The sequence below is a fragment of the Lissotriton helveticus genome, chromosome 9, assembly GCF_964261635.1.
Source record: "Lissotriton helveticus chromosome 9, aLisHel1.1, whole genome shotgun sequence".
In the NCBI taxonomy this organism is placed as follows: Eukaryota; Metazoa; Chordata; class Amphibia; order Caudata; family Salamandridae; genus Lissotriton; species Lissotriton helveticus.
In genome coordinates, this window is record NC_136070.1 from 443595317 (window position 1) to 443615919 (window position 20603).

The 20603-nt window shown below is 44.8% G+C and overlaps 1 protein-coding gene across 2 annotated transcripts in view; it reads left to right on the forward strand.

Moving 5' to 3' along the window:
- Positions 1-20603, forward strand: part of TDRD9 (tudor domain containing 9) — a 2642469-nt gene that overhangs the window by 903101 nt on the left and 1718765 nt on the right. The window lies entirely within an intron of this gene.

Below are 20603 nucleotides of genomic sequence, written 5' to 3' on the forward strand. Positions count from 1 at the left end.
TTCTCTTGCATGAGAAAGAAGACTGCTCAATAAATAACACCTTTTATTGAAAACGCCCGTCTCTCTATTTCTCTGCTCTCTGGTGAAACTAAGTATGCACAATTGACTGAGTGAAATAGCTGTCTATTGTTTTCAAATGACTCTAGAGATACACTCTTTATTCTGAGGGAGCAAAGTTGTCATGTTTTATGGTTGTCAGAAGCTATTCCCTTCTTGTCTATCCAGGGAAGTTAAACTCCTCCTTGTTTATTCGAGAAAGTTTCTAGTAACCTCTGAGCTAGCTGGCAAAACTAATTAAGTCTAATATAGTCAGTAGAGACCTAGTCGACCTCAGTCCTACGTCTACACTGCTGTTTATATTATTCCAGTGCGCAGAGCCTATTGGGAATATAGGAACTACACTACATGGCGCCCAATGTTTGGTAAGGCGATAAATCTAACGCAAGACGTTCGAGTAACTCAGTCGTGCTTTTTCACACAGACCCCTTTTTTCCCGTAAATACTCCAAAAGACGTCTGGAGTGGGTAAAAGGTTAAAATCCGCCGGAACTTAGGATGAGGAACACAAACAAAATTACACCACAGAACATACAATCATGTCTTGGTAAAATACCCTCAAAACGGGAACATATTTCATTCTGGTTTGCACAAAAAATCACTCAAATAGAGGCAGTATTTCCTGATACTACTCCTACTGAGAAACATAGAATTCTGACTATCTGTCTTCCAATGGGGATCGCACCACATGTGGAGGACTGTGACACTTGGGGCACACTCTTTGCTTCCATCTACACAAAAACACATGGTGTTCTGTCCATGGCGGTAATACCAGATGTGTTCAGACAGATTCAAAATGAATACGGTCCAGAACATGCTTTAACTCTGGGTATGAAATTACTGAAAGACTTCAAGCAGGTCTCGGCTATATTATTAGCCAACATAAAAGGAGAAGCAGCATCTGTGGCGATCCGCCAGAAATTGAAAGAAACAGATATAGCAGAACAACCTTTTGAACTTGCCAGAATCATAAAAAAAATCCTACCTATGAAGAACTAGGAAGAGATAGTTTGGGTGGGAAACCAGTAAAACCCCAACTAACTGAAAATCCTGAAAAAACATTTATTAAAAATAATCTAAATACTCCGAAAAAGAGTTGGGATGGTAATACACAATCCACTCCCAAAGAAAAACGTTTCCAGTCCAGAGGAAGGTCTCCTCAACGGAGAGAAAGATCTCCGGACCAAGGACACAAGTGTCCCCAGAGGGAGCCCTCTGAGAAAAGATACAACCTTAGAGATGGGGATAAATTGAGAAAACCTGACAGATATCAAGATAATGATACACGTCCCTCTTGATCTTTTCAGACTTCCTCACAGAAATCGGAAAGAAGAGGACGGTCCGAACACAAGGAAGAGCACGTCCAGTCCAAAGACAAGGAACCTGCTCATCAAAGTAAAAAATTACAATTTCCAAGAAAGAAGGTAGCCAGTATTAAATAATTAAACATGCCGAGGATACTGAGGACACAACTGAAAAACGGCGAGTGGGCCCAGACAATGCTAGACAGCGCAGCAGGAGTGACCATAGCTCGCAAGATCCTGATGAATCTTCTGGAGACAGTGGACACGAATGAATACATTCAAGTGGAAACTGCAGATACCAGAGTTAGCAAACCTCATAAAATATACGAAATAACATTACATATAGAGGGAGGTAAGACTAGGAAAGTAAGGGGTCTCTTTTGGGATAACCTTTCGAAAGGCTATGACATCATTTTAGCTGAGAAAGACTGGCCACCAGAGTTAGTCAGGGAGTGCCCTCATGGCCAAGAAATGATTATGCCTGCCTTCTCAAATCATATTTCAATTCTTAAAAAATCCATATATGCGAGAAAATGGGCAGTAGCCCAAGCTCCTGCATTACATAAAAATCATGTAGGATGGGATGAGGACTCTCCTCCTCACAAAATCCAGTTAAAAAGTCAACCCACTGCACAAAGGCAGTACCCAGTTGAACAAGAAGCTAAAAAGCAAGTCAGGGAGATCTTAGATCAACTTGAATACCAGGGGGTGAATAAAACATGCACCTCACAAATGAACAATCCTTTGTTTCCTGTCTCCAAGCCAGACGATTCATATCGGTTAGTTTTGGATTACAGACACTTAAACTCCTGTTGCAAAACATTTGCAGTACAAAACTCACACAGTGCAGCACTAATGAATAACATCGTGCGCAAAAAATACAAAACGACATTAGACATCTCTAATGGATTCTTTTGTCAAAACATTGCACCTGAGAGCAGGTATTTGACCGCTTTCTCAATAATGGGGTCACAAAAACACTTCTGTCGACTCCCACAGGGATTCAAGAATAGCCCAAGATTATTCTCAGCAAGAGTAACAGAGTTACTACAAATATATGATGATGAGGCATTATCCTATGTCGGCGACATCTATCTCACAGATGATGACCTGGATACTCACTTGAAAAGAGTGAACACCATAATACTTGGGTTCGCAGCTGAGGGTTACAAATTCAACTTTAAAAAGTCACGAATTGCCCATCTAACTGTCCTATTTTTAGGATATGAATTATCAAGTGAAGGCAAAAGCCTAGCAGACAACTTCTTAGAGAAGTGCGCTGTACTCCAAGCACCAAAAACGCTGAAAAACTTACAATCAATACTAGGTTTCCTGAATTTCGGAAGAACATACATTCTAAATTATGCAGAGAGGGTTAAACCTCTCTATGAATTAATAAAACCTGATTTCAAACCAATCAATTGGACTCCGAAACACACAGAAATTTTAAGATCATTGCAAACAGACATGTTAGCTAAAACAAAATTGCAAACACGCGAAAACATACGCAACCTTGTAATCCGAGTCATCCCAGGAAGATGCGGATTCACGTACCTGACCTCTAATGAGGGAGAAACGGTACCAATAGCTTACAAATCACACTTGTACACACAAGCAGAAATGAAATTCAGTTCAACCGAAAAAATTCTAACTGCGGTTCAGACTGCTATAGCAAAAGAAATAGCCCTAGCACAAGGTAAACGAATAATAATCGTTACCCCAGTACCTGCCCTAGAAGCAGTAACAAAAGCAAGCATTCTAACTGCTAAAGCACTAAATCCGAGATGGATACAATGGGTTAATTCTCTTGCTGCAACAGACGTAGTATACAAATTTGATCCTAATTTAAAAACACAAGAATTTCTACAATATGAATATGAATGTCCTCTGCCGACCGAAATCCTGCCTCTAGAACATTACGGCTGTATAATATATACAGACTGATCAGCACAACCCGCAGTTGGGGGTAAACAAGCTTACAGTGCTGCGTGCGCGATTGTTAAAGGTCGTTTGCACGAAGGAAAATTTAGACCACTGGTCACTAAAACCAATCTCTAGGAGATTGTACAGCTCAGCGAGCTGAACTACTAGTATTTAAGATGGCGCTTGAAAATACTGATCGCAAATTCCCCTCACTAATAGTGTGCGACTCCTATTACTGCGTTCAGTCTTATAATGAATACTTGCAGAACTGGGTTCAAAACGGTTTCAAAGATGCAAAAGGTGGCACAATCAAGCATAAGACGCTCTGGGAACAAGTAGTTCTTTTACAGAAATAACTACAAAAGACTCACGTGATACATACAATGAGTCCTCAACGTGATGGCGTTCACGTTGCGGGGAATTCATTGGCTGATGAAGCCGCGAAGGCAGCTGTGCAAACGGCTTCCGTAGCTGCTATCACCCGGTCAAAAACAAAAATAGACAGCAATATAATGCAAGCTGTCAGTGCTTCAGTAAAAGATGATATAAAAACACTCCCAAAAGGCTTTCCAGTAAAGTACTCATACATAACTGATGCGAATAATGTTCCTTTTGCTCAAATCCCTGGAGTGGGGGATAGGGCAATTCCAAACATGGAACACAGGTTAGGACTAATTATAGCGGCACACGAAGGGCTGGCTTCTGCACATGCTGGTGTTTCCGCCACAATATCGTTATTAAAACAGAGATATTGGTGGCCGCGCATGAGAAAACAAACTAGGAACTATGTTCTAGAATGCGAAATATGCCAAAGAATGAAAGTATCAACAGTGAAACGACCAGCACAGACGCCCCTTCTAATCTCAGATAAACCATTAGCGTGTGTTTACCTGGACCACTGTGGTCCCTTGCAAAGGGATGGTAACTATAAATATATCATGGTCGCAGTGGATTCCTGCACGAGATTCATTTGGATGTAGCCCCAGCACTCGGCTGACGCCAGAACTGTTATAAAAGATTTGCGAGTCTTTATCGGCACATACGCAATTGGCATGCTACATTCTGACCAGGGTCCTGCTTTTAGCTCTCGGGCTTATAAGGAGGCCATGACCAGCATGGGCATTGCATTGCGGTACTCTTGTCCCTTCCATCCTGAGGGAAATGCGGTAGTGGAAAGAAAAAACCGGGACATAAAGCAATCTATAACGGCGAAGGTATTAGGTTCGGGTGATGGGTGGGTCCAACATTTAACAAGTGTCCAACGTAGTCTTAATAATCTGCCAAGAAATTCTCTAAAAGGTCTCAGTCCGTACGAACTATTGTTCGGTACTAGAATGCACATTCAGGACCTTGATAGTCACACTTCAGTGGTAGAAGAAAAATGCTTTGATATCAAAGACTGTTTGGCTGTTTTATAGGACTTAAATGAAACAAGACGAAACCTGAGCAACATAAAGTTAAAGCAACAGCCAACAGCCACTGAAGAAAAACCACCTGTCCCAGCAAGACCTGTCTGGATTCCAAAGATTGGGGATCTGGTCAAAGAGAAGATCGCGGTAAAGAAGGAATTTGGGCCTTCTTACAGAAAAGCAGTACCTGTCTTAGCTGTCACCAGAACAAGATCAGTTGTACTACCGCCCCTTGCTGGTAAAAAGGAGAACCGAGTTGTATCCATCGACCTGGTAAAACCACAATCATGTGGCCAATAATAAGTAGTAGGCCCAGTGGACTCCCAAGAAATAGCAGAGTACCCAAATTTGCTACAATACAAGAGGTTCAAACTGAGAGACTAATCACATTCGATAAACCTGCAGTGAATAAAAAAGGACTATGCAACAAAGCCATGGAACTTATGCCTCTTGAAACCCAAATTGCAACAGTTCGTCAAGAAACACCAGTCTACAACGATGTAGCCTCAGACTATGCTAATGAAACAAAGAAAAATCCAAAAGCAAATGAAAATTCGGAAGCAATTCCAACAATTGACAGAACTGCATCTGGCTACTTCATCAATTTCGATGACTTTTCTGAAGATCCAAGCGAACCTGAAGAAACGCCAGCAACAAAAACTTTCAAAGACAAAGTAACTGAACTCTTTCATCAACTCAAAGAAACCTATCTAATTTCTCCATGGATTGAATTTTGGATTGTGTTAGGTGTACTTTTCCTCCTGCTTTGGCTCATCATGGTTCTTTGTTTGGGAAAATTCATTGAAGGAAAATACAGTACAATGAACACAGCAAGTCAGAACATCAACTTGGTCCTAAAGCCTCACAAGTCATCTCACATCGAGAAAAGTGAACTATCATCAGTGAACGTCACAGCCAATCCAATACCCGGTGGGATAGCATGGGACAGAACTGAATTTGACATATTTGGCCCGATTGAGCTCTTGAAATATCCACATCAGTTCAAGGTTTCATTAAGTGACTTTGTAACACCACTTTTTCTGATGATTGGGACTTTGAAAATATTAATAATATGATGTCAGATTTAGTAATGTCAGCCAAATTCACAGAACATGATTATTTACAGGGTTCATCAAATTATGAAGAAATGTATTGCTACAATCATTTTGGTCATCACTATTTGCATAAATCTGCTAAAACCTAGAAATGTTTTTAATTATAATCAATGGGAACATTGTACAACACCGCCTAAAAGCAGCTCAAAAACGTTTTATGAGAAATTCCCATACTTCTCAGGGTTTAACACAAGTGATGCAGAAACGTTTTATTTCAAAATGTTAAATAAGACAGGAATGAAAACAATGCTGACAAATACTAAATTGATCTATTCTGAAACATTTTATGAAAAAATGATTACATTTGGTTTTGAATTCTGGAAAAACAACATTGAAACAAAAACGATCTGGGGTACAAAAGAATGGCAGGTCCAAGGTTTAGAAGCATTGTTTAGAGCCTGCATGATCCTAGAACAATTAATATTCTTGAATGACCCCATTCAACAGACTACCTGTCTTGGCCTAGCCAAAGTTAAAGACTTAAACAAACCGTCTATTCCAAAGCCCATACCTGATAGTAATACCACTACAGATGTGGAGATAGACGTATTTCATATTTTATACCAAAACAGAACACATCCTGATTGGAAAAAATGGTTGATCTGGCCCACAGACACAAATAACCGTCAAGATAGATTCCTGAACAAAATACAGGGGTTCAAAATGACCAGGCCAGACCCAAGATACTCCCAGAGACAACATCCAGGGATAGTTACAACATACAGTGTAGAGAAACTATGCCTCGAATGGCTACAAAAATCCACACTGGCAGAAATTAATCAACACTTGACTTTACTTAAAGACGGTGCTGACTTGCGTGATTTCATTCTGGGACCACGCAAACAGCGTCAAAAACGTTTCATAGCGGCCGGTATATACGCTGCGTACAACGAAGCTTGAAAAGTAATGCAAATTGAAACAGCAGAAAAAATACGATAAATTGATCGTATTAATTTGGAAAAATCACTTTCTGTTGTGGACAATGGGTTAACTACTCTGTCCTCCAGAATATATTCACTGGACTGTATCGTATCATCTGCTATTGATATAATAGAGCAGGACTTACTAATGTTACAACATGGTCAGTCCCAATTACGTTCTATTGTACAGCTTGGCTGGACGTTGCAAAATCTGCGTTCAGGCTACGTACCATGGCGGTAATCAACACAACGTCAATATTCTCTATCTTTAACCTTACTGATAAACAAATCAGTTTGGCACAAAAAGGAGCAGACTATACGATTCTGAGCATTGAAAAACTTGAGAGATTACCATTGACAATGTCAGAAAGACCGGTCATTGAATGGATAATACACGGAATAATTACAATCCCATTAACAACTTACCAATTTAAATATTGCCAAGAGTATATACCAGCGGGACAGTATGAAAGGTTGGGTAAAGGGTACATCAAGTCAACATGGAAATTACCTTATACACACATGTTACAGTGAAAAGAAAAAGGATGTATTTCTTAGTGGTAAAAATTGTAAAAGATCATTAAGCGGTACACTTCTGTGTCAAGGTATTAACTTGCATGGGGCCTGTGAAGGGTCTTCAAATAACCTTTCATGTCACCTGCACGGCACTCCTACAACACGGATAGAGCCATTCTTTAGACAGCTTTCTAACAGGAGCTATATTCTAATAAATGACCACAGCTGTTGTGGCATGGTGCCAGGAAAAGCCTATCTCGTAAGCATTAGTTCCATGGTCACTTGCTGTATGCAAGTATTGTATCCAAACAGCACTCCAGACATGGAGGTGGCAATATGGCCTTATTTGAATATCTCTTCTATTCGAATTGATACTTTAAGCAGAATGAAGTCTATTCTTTTACAGACAACTGTGCCTTTGACCTCGTCCAAAGAAACGTATGACCTGCAAGTTGCAAGGACAACGGCAGAGATACATTCCCTTTTATCAACATATTGCCCCGTGCATTTCGTAGAAATGCTAAGCCAAATTTTAAACATGTCAGATACCATAGGCATCGCACATGTATTTAAGACTATTTTTTCGGGACTGTTAACACCCTTCGAAACAGTTCTGGGCATTTTTCCCAATTTTGTCCATTCTGTCTTTGGCGGCATAACTCTACTTTTGGGACTCGTGGCAGGAATTTTATTTTTGATCCTTCTGCTCCGATATGGCAAGCCAAGTCGCAGACAAGACTCCAGCAAGGATGGAAGAAACGATCCTAGCTATATGCTATCGGGACCGCATAACTAAAGTCCTCGGATTAGCCCGGCTAAGAGATCTGAATATGACCTGGTTTCTTTCATTCAGACCTATCTGGCAAAATTGCATCTTATCTGTGCTTCGATGTATGCTATGCGGAGAAGAATGCGTGTTGGACATCTGTCTTACACTACCATCAGCAGTACCAATGGATACAGATACCTTGCTAGGTCCTGTAACGGCTCATGCATCGTGTTGTCCCCAGCGGCTACCCATTCTGATGACGGCATTCGTTGAGACTTCACCACTACGTGTATGTGGCAGTGGAGTACCAGATGAGAGCAGCATCACACAGGTACAACCTTCTGTGAGCATTGCTGATCCTGACATCGATGATAGCAATCATTCTCACACATGCACTGTTTTGGCATTTTCAAACTTGGTCGAACTTTCACCTGATGTCGTAGACCAATTTTTGCGAATCTGTCTGAAACGATGTTCTCCCCTGAAAAGAAAGAATAACTTTTTAAGCAACAAGCACACAGCGTTCCCTGAACTCTGAATTCGGCCTTCAGCTTTGATAAACAAAAGCTACTGAAAACATTTGGAACTATTTTTTCCCCCGAAAACGAAATATTTTTTTTCACTTACAAAATATTTACCTTTTTCTGGCACATGTACTCTGCTTAAAGTAGAACTATTCTTAGAGAACAGAGCTTCTATTTTTAGGAACTCTAGGGACAATATTTTACCTCAGCCTCTAGCACATGTACAGCATTTGTATTAATATGTGATGGAATGGTCTCGACCTTCTTTTCTGTATTCAGAGCCATTTCATGTGTAATTTTCACAAATCGTTCAGCTGATATATATTTACATTTTAACTGAATGATACCACTGCTTGAAAAGCTTACAGTACCATTACTCATTTTCATGTATTTACCATATACCATTTCAAATGCAAAGTATGTATTTTGGGGTGGGTTGGAAAACACATGCACCATTATATGTTTACTATTGCTTAGTTTTAGTAATGAGGGACATTAGATCGTGGAGTGGGTGTTGTATTTCTATCTAGGACCCTAATTCAATATTACTAATTTATGCCCTTGTATGGCTATAATAAATAATATCCTTATAAAGGCATAAGAATCATATCCATATTTAGTCGTAGCCCATGCAGTCCAAATTAAGCAAGGCTACTTCCCCAGACTCCTAGAGAGTACAACGCGTTCTTTAAACAAAGCAAACCTCCAGCAACCTGGGAAATCCCCATGCTTCTGTTTTGATTTCGTCCTAGAACTCCTGTAAAGCACTGAAAGAACGGCCAGTTCTTAGTGACATCTTTATTGACGTCTTATGTCCAACCTTACGTCAAACTCGGCACCTTTCAGGTATAAATATACCAACGTTGCCTTAAGCAAACACACAGTGGTTTGGAGCAGAGCGGCTATCTACTTGCCCGAGAGCCCAGCTGATGCGAGAGCCCACGGACGCCGCCCCTCCCCTTTGACGCACTGAGAGAGACGCTGTCTTTTTCTCCAGCCGAGAAAATCCAGCTCCGGTGTTTTCAGCCGCCCTTGCAGGTTGCTGGGATATCAAGTCCTGAGAGAGAGATACCAGACCTCCTGCTTTCTATTACCCAGGTACGGAGCTGACTAAACTCTTAAAGAGAATTCTTGACTCAGATTCCTGGCATAACCAACTTAACTTAAACTGCTACTTACTTACTCCTTCCCACGTATTAGGCTTAGGTCAGGTACACCGGGGTAGGCGTAGATTAGAAGCACCAGTTGAGTACGTTAGTCAATGTATTTATTTATGTATATATTTTATCTATTTTAAAATATCATATGGCTAAGAAACCATATCAATGCTTTTACAGTATTATTTTATAATACTCCTTTTACTGTACGCACTTTACTTTACTATAAGTATTGCAAATGTGGCAATTCATTTCTCTTGCATGAGAAAGAAGACTGCTCAATAAATAACACCTTTTATTGAAAACGCCCGTCTCTCTATTTCTCTGCACTCTGGTGAAACTAAGTATGCACAATTGACTGAGTGAAATAGCTGTCTATTGTTTTCACACGACTCTAGAGATACACTCTTTATTCTGAGGGAGCAAAGTTGTCATGTTTAATGGTTGTCAGAAGCTAATCCCTTCTTGTCTATCCAGGGAAGTTAAACTCCTCCTTGTTTATTCGAGAAAGTTTCTAGTGACCTCTGAGCTAGCTGGCAAAACTAATTAAGTCTAATATAGTCAGTAGAGACCTAGTCGACCTCAGTACTACGTCTACACTGCTGTTTATATTATTCCAATGCGCAGAGCCTATTGGGAATATAGGAACTACACTACAGAATCAAGTAGTGCTGGTTGAGGAAAGATTGCCACGGTTGTGGTGCAGACCACATAGCAGATTGTGCTGGCTTCAGCAGCCTTGGACCTGGCTGCCCTCTGCGGTGGTCATGTCTACATCTAGTTTCTCCTTGATCATGGTAGTGAGCATAGGTAGTGGCGTTAACTCTGGGTTTATATGGGGAGCACTCACTATGGCTGCTGAGTACCCTGCAACCAATGGTTCGGAAGCCTCCGGGCTTGCTGAGCAGACATTTTGACACATTTGGTCAGCTTTGACCTTTTTTGCCTTTGATCTCCCCCCTTGTTTCATACATTAATGTGGTCCTCCTTGGGTAGGCAAACTATAGTATTGGTAATAGGACCTCCTAGTATTCAGTACTTTAATATTTGAATGTTTTTTACTTATTACGTTTACTTTTCTGGCTGTATTTTGCTTGTGGTAGTTACTTTACTTTTTGATACTTGTTGCACCCACACTTTCTTTTGCTCAGTCAGGACGGTGACCGTCCTGACTGGCTCAGAAGCGGTCGCTCCCTGCACTGGTATCGTAGCGCTCCACTCCGTGTGCTCCTCAGACCTCGTAGCGCTTCCCTGCTCCTGAATTGTATTGTTAACCTATCAGTTATTGTAGCCCAGGTTCACCGTAGCGCTTATCTGCTCGTGAATTGAAATATATAATTGCAGCTTGTTTACATCGTAGCGCTTATCTGCTCGTGCATGTAAAATATAATTGTAGCTTGATTTGATCGTAGCGCTGACTACAAAGACTTCATTGTTTATTCCTGCATAGCCCTGCTTGTGTTGTTTTCGTGGTCGAGTTTGTGCTGCCACCATTTTGGTGCTCTGCCTCTCAGCCCCTCTTCCCACTCCGCCCCCGCCTCCCAGCTGACCCCACCTCCCACGGATAGTACTAGCAGGACCCGCCTGACCTCGCGCTGTGACCGTCCTGACTGGCTCAGAAGCGGTCGCTCCCTGCACTGGTATCGTAGCGCTCCACTGCGTGTGCTCCTCAGACCTCGTAGCGCTTCCCTGCTCCTGAATTGTATTGTTAACCTATCAGTTATTGTAGCCCAGTTTCACCGTAGCGCTTATCTGCTCGTTCATTGAAATATATAATTGCAGCTTGTTTACATCGTAGCGCTTATTTGCTTGTGCATGTAAAATATAATTGTAGCATGATTTGATCGTAGCGCTGACTACAAAGACTTCATTGTTTATTCCTGCATAGCCCTGCTTGTGTTGTTGTTTTCGTGGTCGAGTTTGTGCTGCTACCATTTTGGTGCTCTGCCTCTCAGCCCCTCTTCCCACCCCGCCCCCGCCTCCCAGCTGACCCCACCTCGCCCCTCCCCCTTATCCATCATCCTTATATGTCAAACACCTTAACGCGCAGCGTTTACGCGCAGCGATCACGCCCCATGCGCGCCGAAGGTGCGCCAAAGGTAAGCCCGTCTGCGCCCGTCCGCGCCTGGACCGCGGCCAGCGCCTGTCCCCCTGGTCCCCGCCTTTCCCAACCCACTAAAACCACATATGATGCCGCTACTCTCCACGCCCTCAACCCCGGACGCACACCACAATGCAGCCAAGCCACCCCAGGACGTACCCACGGCCCATTCGCCTGCCTCTCCTGCAAGTACAACTGCTTCAGGACCCTCACCAAACACACTCCCTCCACACACAACTCCGACTCCAACCGCCTGAAGTGCATCCTGCTTAACACCCGCTCGGTCCACAAACACGCCACTGAACTCTGGGACCTACTCGACACTGCATCACCGGACATCGCCTTCCTCACAGAAACATGGATGAACACATCATCAGCACCCGACATCGCCATAGCCATACCGGACGCTTACAAGATTATCCGAAAAGACCGCACCAATCAAACAGGAGGAGGCATCGCCATCATCCACAGGAACACCATCAAAATCACGACCAGCTCCGACGATAATCTTGCAACAGCCGAACATCTCCACTTCCAGATCCACACCGACCCCAGGACCACACTTAGAGGCACCCTCATCTACAGGCCTCCAGGCACCCGCACTCAATTCTGCGATGACATCACGGACTTCGTCAGCCCACATGCCCTCGCCTCCGAGAACTACATTCTTTTAGGAGACCTCAACTACCACCTTGAAAACAAACACGACAGCAACACCACCACCCTTCTAGACAACCTGACCAACCTCGGACTCAAACAACTTGTTGACACCCCCACCCATGCTGCCGGACACACACTCGACCCTATCTTCACTTCCAGTAAGCATATCACCTTCGATCGCACCACAGCTCTCCATTGGACGGACCACAGCTGTGTTCACTTCAGCTACAAAACAACCCTGAACAACAACCGCCCACAACCTATCCCTCGAAGAAACTGGAACAAAATCACCTCCGACCAACTCCTCACATCACTCAACCAAAACCCTCCCACCCTCTCACTGGACCCAAACCAAGCGCCCACCAATCTCAAGCAATGGATCACCCTCAGTGCGGACGAATTAGCACCCCTGAAAAAGCACCAGATCAAATCAGCCAACAAAAAGGCTCCCTGGTTCAACGATGACCTTAAAAAATCCAAGAAGCTATGCCGCACCCTGGAGAAAACATGGAGAAAGAACCCAACCACCGGCAATATGGCCACACTCAAGGCAGCCACCTGCAAACACCACCAACTGATTCGATCCGCCAAAAAATCAGCATTCAAGGATCGTCTCGACAACAACTCTCACAACAGCAAGGAACTCTTCAACATCGTCAAAGAATTCACCAACCCCACCGCAGCATCTAACGACATCACGCCCTCCCAAGACCTCTGCGATGCGCTATCCTCCTTCTTCCACAACAAAATAGCCGACATCCACAACAGCTTCGAGAACACCCCCAGCGATCAGCCCTCCCCACACCCCTCAGATCCTAATCCGCCAACTAACATCCTTAGCAATTGGAACCCTATCACCACTGAAGATACCACCCGCCTAATGAACTCAATCCACTCTGGCTCGCCAACCGACCCCTGCCCCCACTACATCTTCAACAAAGCTGACTCCATCATCGCACCCCATCTCCGTGACGTCATCAACTGCTCGTTCAACTCTGCCACCTTTCCAGATAGCTGGAAACACGCCGAACTCAGCGCCCTCCTGAAGAAACCCACAGCAGACCCCTCGGAACTCAAAAACTACCGACCCATATCCCTCCTCCCATTCCCGGCCAAAGTCATTGAGAAAGCCGTCAATAGCCAACTCGCCGCATTCCTTGAATCCAACAACTCCCTCGATCCATCTCAATCTGGGTTTCGAGCCAAACACTGCACCGAAACAGCCCTCATCGCAGCGACCGACGACATCCGAACTCTACTTGACAACGGAGAAACTGTGGCCCTCATTCTACTCGACCTCTCTGCCGCTTTCGACACAGTCTGCCACAGCACCCTTATACAACGCCTCAGCAACATCGGTATACAAGGAAAAGCCCTGGACTGGATGATCTCATTCCTCGCTGGGAGAACTCAAAGAGTTCGACTTCCCCCATTCAACTCAGAGGCCACTGAAGTCATCTGTAGCGTACCACAAGGATCCTCACTCAGTCCCACCCTCTTCAACGTCTACATGAGTCCTCTCGCCTCCATCGCGTGTCAACACAACCTCAACATCATCTCTTATGCCGACGACACCCAATTAATCCTGTCCCTCACCAAAGACCCCAAAACAGCCAAAACCAATCTTCACGAAGGCATGAAAGAAGTAGCCGAATGGATGAAACATAGCCGCCTAAAACTCAACTCAGACAAAACCGAGGTGCTCATCCTAGGTTCTTCCCCCTCTGCCTGGGACGACTCTTGGTGGCCCTCCGCACTGGGCACAGCACCCACTCCCACGGACCATGCACGTAACCTTGGCTTCATCCTAGACTCCTCTCTCTAGATGTCCAGACAAGTCAATGCAGTCTCATCCTCCTGCTTCAACGTACTTCGCATTCTCAAAAAGATCTTCCGCTGGATCCCCCTCGAGACAAGAAAGACTGTCACCCACGCACTGGTCACGAGTCGACTGGATTATGGAAACACCCTCTACGTCGGAATCACAGCAAAATTACAGAAAAAGCTCCAACGCATCAGCGAGACTCATATTAGACGTCCCTCGCCAAGACCACATCTCCGGACACTTAAAAGACCTCCACTGGCTTCCCGTCAACAAAATAATTACTTTCCGCCTTCTCACCCACGCACACAAAGCCCTCTACAATCTAGGACCCGAATGCCTCAACACTCGACTGTCATTCTACAAACCCACCCGCCAACTAAGATCGTCCAATCAAACCCTCGCCGCAGTCCCGCGCATCCGAAGATCCACCCATCGGCGGCAGATCATTCTCATTCCTCGCTGCCAAGACCTGGAACTCACTCCCCACTCACCTCCGCCTTACTCAAAACCACATCTCCTTCAGAAAGGAACTTAAAACATGGCTATTCGACAAATAATGATCCCCTCCCCAAGCGCCTTGAGACCCTCTGGGTGAGTAGTGCGCTATACAAATGCTCGAACTTGAACTTGAACTTATCACTCTGTTGCTCTGCCGTTCTATTGCTTAGTTAAGGGTGGGAATCAAGATGTGCAAGATAATCTGGAAATTTTTTGAGTGATGAGCTTTACAGATTAAGCTTTTAGCTCTGAGTGGGTGACATTGGGCTGAGTTGATAATTGAACGCCAGACTGGGTAACCCACAGGAGAAAAGGAGAGTTGCAGGGGATGGTAGTGGTGAACCCCTGCAACTTGTAGCCGTCTGAGTGCTGAAGTGCTGGAATACCGGAGAGGATGCAACGCTACAGTGCTGAGGGGAGGGTTGGTTCTGGCTTCTGGCCACTGACTCCAATTATGTGTGTGCAAGCCACAATGGCCGGACCTCGGCCTCTTCCCCCACAATGGGGGCGTTGTTGCAAACTAGTGCACAAAGGTCACCCAACCTTCTCCTCCGCACCTATGCGCTCTCAGATGCGGATGCTGGCTATTGCAGGCTATACAGGTTATCCAGGTAATGCAGGTTTTGCCTCTCACCTCTGGGTCCTGGTCACTAGCCCAGAGCCTAGGGCTTGATGGCTCATGGCTTTTCTGGTAGGCATCTGATGACTGGGCTGAGGGGGGTGTGGGAGGGCGGCAGGGGGTTGAGGTGGGTGAGCAGTAGTCCAGCCAGGCGAGTACCAGCTGTTCCTCTGGAGCACGAGCGGTGTCATCCCCGCTGCCGCTTTGTGATCCAATCCATACTCCAGGTCCGACAGCAAGCAGCACCTACCGTTACCCGTCGTTCTCAGTCTCCGCTTTGACAACTAACGAGCCACGGCCAGTGAGGCTGCAAATTTGAGACCGAAAAGCCCAGCCCCTGGGATAGGTAGGTGGGTGGGAAGGCTGGGCAGGACCAGGCGGAGGGCCGAAGACTGTACGCTGTAGTGTAGACCCTGTGGGAGCCCCGGGAAAGCAGGCACCAAGCAGGATCATGATCGAGCAGTCTGATACGCGTGACACCAGTACATTAGACGTCCAATGACAAGAACGCAGCAAGCATAGCACTGTCAATGCCTGCCAGTCTTTCTGCTAGACAGTCTTTCTGTCTGCAGATTCTTCACCGGTCTGACAGCCAGCCTCTCCTTTCTGAGTAGTAGTATTGTACTTCTGGTAATAAGGTTACAAGTTTTCTGTGTTGCATTCCTATCAGTTTCACAATGTCATGTCCACCTCTACGGGCATGAACAAAAGATGCAAACGGATGTCAGTCATTGGTTAGCCCCATATTTGGTTCTATGATGTAATTTGCAGGTAGTTGTTGGAATATGGTCTGAGCTTTGTGCCACCTGTTGGTGTTAAAGTGCTGTTTCAAATTATTCCAGATCCACTTTGGCACCTGGAGGAGATAGAAGGGGGTAGATAAGGATAGGTAACTTGTTCATCTTGTATTTGTATTTGTATTTGTACTGGGTTTTATATCGCGCCAACTCACCGACAGGTCTCAAAGCGCTACTAACCAAGTGCAGCAACAAGAAGCAAGATGACTATAGAGAGATTCTAGAATACCAGATACTAGGAAGTAAATGCGTCTTTGAAGAGTAGAGTCTTCAAAGACTTCCTGAAGTGGAGGAGGTTGGGCTCTCTACGAAGCACCTCCGGTAGCTTATTCCAGATGATCGGAGCCTGAACTGAAAAAGATCTGCCTCCTTTAGTTGCCAGCTTGAAGCGTGGACAGGACAGCAGGAAGGAGCCGGAGGATCGTAGGGCGCGCTTGGGTTTGTATAATTCAAGTCTCTCTTTTATATAGGCTGGCGCCTGTCCATGGATTGCTTTGTGACAGATGCACATGCTCTTAAACTCAACTCTTTGCACCACAGGCAACCAATGAAGCCTGTAGAGCAAGGGGGAAGCATGAGTCCGCCTTGGCACACCAAATATCAGGCGTGCTGCGTCATTCAGAGTAACCTGAAGACGGTTGGATAGATTTTTTGGGAGGCCAAGATATAGCGCATTGCCATAATCGATTCTCGACACTATTGTAGCTGAGACAATGGTTCGCAGCATATTCCATGAGAGTAAAGGAACGAGCTTCCGCAGTTTCCTGATTAGGTTGGTACAAGAACCAACTACAGCGGACACTTGGTTAGCCATCGAGAGTTCCTGATCAATCTTCATGCCGAGGCTCTTAACGCTAGGACACGGTCTTGGAGTGGGTCCGAGTTCTTGTGGCCAAAACAGATCGTTCCAGGGGGAGGTCAAGGTTGAAACTACGAGAACCTCTGTTTTGTCTGGGTTGATTTTCAATAAATTGGACAACATCCAGTTTACTGTAAATCGTAATATGTCTTGTGCCGTGGACTGAGCCGATGATGTATTGTCGATACTCAGCAGCAGCTGAGTATCGTCTGCATAGTTAAAAACTTTGCAGTTCATATTTGCCAGGGACTCTATCAATGGCTGTAAGTACAAATTGAATAGGAGTGGAGAGAGCGCAGAGCCCTGCGGGACTCCGCAAGATAAAACACCCTCACCGGAGACCTGATCTGCTACCTGGATTCTCTGCGTCCTCCCAGATAAAAAGGCTGTTAGCCATTCGAGGGCTCGCTCTCCTATCCCGAACCGAGCCAGTCTGCCCAGAAGCAATGCATGGCTGACAGTATCAAACGCCGCTGAAAGATCTAGTAATATCAGGGCGCTTGGCTTTTTACTGTCAGCCATGCATCTGAGCTCATCCAGTACAGACAGCATTACCAATTCTGTGCTATGGTGGGCACGAAAGCCAGCCTGCCGCTCCTGGAGAAGATGGTGAGATTCCAGGAGGGATGACAAAGATTTTAGCACGTGCTGTTCCAACACTTTTGACAGAAATGGCAACTGAGAAATAGGTCTGTAGTTCTTCAGGCTGGATGGATCTGCCCGGGCTTTTTTAACAGGGGTCTGACGCGTGCCTCTTTAAAGGAGGTAGGTAATGCGCCAGTAGCTAGTGAGGTGTTTAGGAGGTGTAGGATCTGATCCTCTAGGATCGGGATTGCTAGTCGGAGGATATCGGGTGGGCACGGGTCAGCAGGTGAACCTGACTTGATGGATGCTACAAGTTGTCTCAGGATGGTAGGGTCAATTTCAGGGAAGCTGGTAAAGATAAGGTTTGAGGAATTTAAAGGGGGCAGTTGTTCAATGTGTGAGACTGGATTATCCTTCTTAATATCGGACAAGATAATCGCAACTTTTTCGAGGAAATATCCTTGAAAGGTATCACAGTTGATCGAGATGTCGTTCTTTTCCTCCTTCACACTTAGCTCTTTCAGGATTTGAAAGGTTTCTCTCTGGATATTTGTGGCATTGTTTATACGTGTCTCATAATAGTCCTTTTTAGCTAAGACGATAAACTTTTTGTATGTTTGAAACGACATTCTATATAGTTCCCTATCAGTGTCCTTTTTGGATTTCCTCCAGCATCTTTCGAGGCAACGGAGTTTTCTTTTGTGTTCACGTAGATTTTGGGTGAACCAAGGGGCTCCTTTCTCTGCACCCTTTACTCTTTGTACCTTTTCAGGGGCTAACTCATCGATTGATTTCCTAAGAGTAGTCGTAATCGCATCATACATTGAGTCGAGGTCAGAGACACCTTGAGAGACTATGGAAGTCTGTTTGTATTTGGGCAGAATTTTGGCCAAGGTGTCAGAGTTTAAATTTTTCCATTGGCGTACTTTTTTGGTTTTTAAAGGGAGTTTAGCCTGGAGATTAATTAACGGAACGTCGTATAGTATTAGGTGGTGATCCGACCAAATACAGGGTGTAATACTTGCAATGGCCACCTTTGGCATGGAGGACCAAATAAGATCAAGGATGTGGCCTTTTTTGTGGGTTGGAGCTTCCACAAATTGTACTAAACCAAGAGAGGTCATAGTAGTCTGTAATTTCTGGGCTAGCGGATCTTGATCGCTTTTATCCCAGTGGATATTGAAATCGCCAGTTACCAGGATGTTTTTATAGCGTGTGCATAAATCTGATAATATAGGGAGAAAGAGGTCATTGAATTTTGAGGTACTTTGGGGTGGGCAATACACTGTTAAGATGGTAAAACAGGAGTTGTTCATGGTGATTTTTATCCCTAAAATGTCAACGGTACTTATGGTCTCCGATAAGATTTTAGTTACCGTAAACTGCTTTTTAAAGATCGTTGCTACACCCCCACCTCGGGCCCCCTCTGGTCGGTTGTGCCAGATCATATCATATCCACTAGGAAGGGCGGCGATGATATCCGGGGAAGAGGCATCGCTCAGCCAGGTTTCAGTGAGTGTCAGGAAGTCAATGGTCTCGTCTTGTAAAAGAGTGTAGATTTCTAGGTGATGTTTCTGCAATGACCTGGTATTGAGGGTAGCTAGCTTAAGGGGGGGTGAAGGATTAGGATTCTTACCGCTGGGCATGTGCAAGATGTTAAGTTCCTCTAAGGTGGCACATATAGCAGGTGATAATGTATAGCTGTCATATTTCAATACTAGGAGATCCCCTGAGGAATAGCAGGTGCGTGTACCAGAGTCCCTAAGCCCTGTGCCCGGTCGTGCGCGGACGGGCGCTGACGGGCAGGACTCTGGCACGACTCCGGCGCAGATCCGGCACGCCCGCTGATCGCGTCCGCTGCGCGGAGTCATCTCTGCCCGTTTTTATGGCGCCTGAAATCGCGTCACAAATTGCTGCCTGACCTAAGATGGCCGCCAAAACCGGTACTCTGCTCTCGGCGTCAATACTCGGCCGAGAGCAGGTCCGATTCGGAAAAGCAGGGGTTCAGTTACTGTTAAGCGCAAGGGGGGTCAACAGGGGGGTCGCAAGCACCTATTACGGTCAGGTGCACAAAATACAATTTTTCACAGTTTCAAATCATTAAAAGCAAATTAAAATTTTAAGAAGGCAAGAGACCTCCCGGCTTCCGCCTCAGGAGGGTGAGAGATGCGTGCAGGTTAGAAATTCATCGTTTCATGTGCATCGATTCCTTCCTTCCATCTCTATGCTTTTACTTTATTTTGGACTACTCTCTCCCCATCCTCTGAGCACCCCCTTCTGAGCCACATCTGGCTCTTAATTTTTAAAATAAAAAGTGCTGGTGCCTTTCTCAGAGGTCTGTGGTCGAATGGTGCGGTTGCCAGTTACCAAGGATGCTTAACTTTATTCCACTTCATATCTCACAAATCAGTTGCCATACAATCCCTTACCCTTTGTCTCACTCAAGCAGGTTCTGTTTCATCCCTGCTTTTTCCCTTGGTTAATGTTCTTCTGTCATTCTCTAACTCCTCTTTCCACTTTTTTTGCCTCTCTCAAATATTCTAGGTCTGAATCTGATGATAAAAACAAACAGCCTGATTCATCATTCTCCCGTTTTGCGAGCCCCTAATAGCGATTCATAACGAATCGCTATTAAGGACTTGCAAAACGGGATTCATGTAGGAATTGCAATAAATATTGCGATTCCTACAAGTTCCTTATTTGCGATTAGCTAATTGCTAATCGCTAATAAGGAATAACTCCCCATGCATTCCTATGGGCCTACAGGCCCATAGGAATGCATGGGGAGTTATTCCTTATTTGCGATTAGCAATTAGCTAATCGCAAATAAGGATGCGATTTCAAGGGTGCAGGGATGTCCAAAGGACACCCTGTAGCACCCCTGAAATGTAATCTACATTGGTGTTGCGCACACACATGTCCAAAGGACATGTGTGTGTGTAACATGCAACTTAGAAAAATGCATT